This window comes from Mchenga conophoros, unplaced genomic scaffold (assembly GCF_057382185.1).
Source record: "Mchenga conophoros isolate Kocher_MC1m ecotype Shallow Benthic unplaced genomic scaffold, M_conophoros_male_GT1.1 unmapped_scaffold_10, whole genome shotgun sequence".
NCBI classification, from domain to species: Eukaryota; Metazoa; Chordata; class Actinopteri; order Cichliformes; family Cichlidae; genus Mchenga; species Mchenga conophoros.
Genome location: NW_028182337.1, coordinates 455,676 through 458,175, shown reverse-complemented (window position 1 = coordinate 458,175; position 2,500 = coordinate 455,676).

The following is a 2,500-nucleotide window of genomic DNA, read 5'->3' as shown; positions in this document are numbered from 1 at the left end:
CTAGCTTTCCTTTCTTGCAGTTACGCTCCAGCGCATATCCAGCATGGACCTTGACCTCCAGCAGCCCCGTGAACCCACATTACCCCCCCCCCGCAGTTAACCCTGTACCACGTATCTAGCACGGACCTTGACCTCCAGCAGGCCCCGGGGACCAACATACTCCTCTGCTCTACTCCCCCACTAGCTTTCCTTCTCCCGCAGTTACCCTCCACCACAAATCCAGCATGGCCCTTGCCCTCCAGCAGGCCCCGAGGACCCACATACTCCTCCGCTCTAATCCCCCATGAGCGTTCCTTCTCCTGCAGTTACCCTCCACTGCATATCCAGCATGGCCCTTGACCTCCAGCATGCCCCGGGGACGCACATCCTCCCCTGCTCTAGTCCCCCACTAGCTTACCTTTCTTGTAGTACGCTCCAGCGCATATCCAGCATGGACCTTGACCTCCAGCAGGCCCCGTGGACCCACACTTAAGCCCCCTCCCACTGACAAAGCAAAACACCACTGGCAAAATCCTCGTGCCCCTGGTACTCCAGAATGTAAATTCAAACATGCCCCTGGTACACTGCGCAGAAACACTTTGCCACACACACGCACGCACTGCTTGTGCCTATGGTACGACAACTTTTCTCGTACCTATGGTACGACAACTTTTCTCGTGCCTATGGTACGACAACTTTTCTCGTGCCTATGGTACAACAACTTTTCGCCGTGCCCCTGGTACACCGCTCAGTAGCACTTTGCCACACAAACTCTCCTCGTGCCTATGGTACGACAACTTTTCTCGTGCCTATGGTACAACAACTTTCCTCCGTGCCCCTGGTACGACAGCTTTTCTCGTGCCTATGGTACAACAACTTTTCTCGTGCCTATGGTACAACAACTTTCCTCCGTGCCCCTGGTACGACAGCTTTTCTCGTGCCTATGGTACAACAACTTTTCTCGTGCCTATGGTACAACAACCTTTCGCCGTGCCCCTGGTACACCGCTCAGTAGCACTTTGCCACACAAACTCTCCTCGTGCCTATGGTACGACAACTTTTCTCGTGCCTATGGTACAACAACTTTCCTCCGTGCCCCTGGTACGACAGCTTTTCTCGTGCCTATGGTACAACAACTTTTCTCGTGCCTATGGTACAACAACTTTCCTCCGTGCCCCTGGTACGACAGCTTTTCTCGTGCCTATGGTACAACAACTTTTCTCGTGCCTATGGTACAACAACCTTTCGCCGTGCCCCTGGTACACCGCTCAGTAGCACTTTGCCACACAAACTCTCCTCGTGCCTATGGTACGACAACTTTTCTCGTGCCTATGGTACAACAACTTTCCTCCGTGCCCCTGGTACGACAGCTTTTCTCGTGCCTATGGTACAACAACTTTTCTCGTGCCTATGGTACAACAACTTTTCGCCGTGCCCCTGGTACACCGCTCAGTAGCACTTTGCCACACACACACTCCTCGTACCTATGGTACGACAACTTTTCTCGTGCCTATGGTACGACAACTTTTCTCGTGCCTATGGTACAACAACCTTTCCCCGTGCCCCTGGTACACTGCGCAGAAACTCTTTGCCACACACACACACCACTCGTGCCTATGGTACGACAACAGCCCCGGGGACCTACATCGCACCTTGCTCTTGCCTCCCTTACAGCTGAAAAAGGTCCATGCCTGTGCCCTGGCCCTGCTGAAATTCCCTCTCCATTTAGCCGAGGCAGTGAGTCGGCCTCCTGTCTCCCTTTACGGTCGAAAAAGATGTGCTCCTGGGCGCGCTGGCCCTGCTGCTACTCACATCGGGCATGGACCTGGACCTCCAGCAGGCCCCGGGGACCTACATCGCACATTGCTCTTCCCTCCCTTACAGCTGAAAAAGGTCCATGCTTGTGCCCTGGCCCTTCTGAAATTCCCTCTCCATTTAGCCGAGGCAGAGAGTCGGCCTCCTGTCTCCTTTACGGTCGAAAAAGATGTGCTCCTGGGCGCGCTGGCCCTGCTGCTACTCACATCGGGCATGGACCTGGACCTCCAGCAGGCCCCGGGGACCTACATCGCACATTGCTCTTCCCTCCCTTACAGCTGAAAAAGGTCCATGCTTGTGCCCTGGCCCTTCTGAAATTCCCTCTCCATTTAGCCGAGGCAGAGAGTCGGCCTCCTGTCTCCTTTACGGTCGAAAAAGATGTGCTCCTGGGCGCGCTGGCCCTGCTGCTACTCACATCGGGCATGGACCTGGACCTCCAGCAGGGCCCCGGGGACCTACATCACACCTTGCTCTTGCCTCCCTTACAGCTGAAAAAGGTCCATGCCTGTGCCCTGGCCCTGCTGAAATTCCCTCTCCATTTAGCCGAGGCAGTGAGTCGGCCTCCTGTCTCCCTTTACGGTCGAAAAAGATGTGCTCCTTGGCGCGCTGGCCCTGCTGCTACTCACATCGGGCATGGACCTGGACCTCCAGCAGGCCCCGGGGACCTACATCACACCTTGCTCTTGCCTCCCTTACAGCTGAAAAG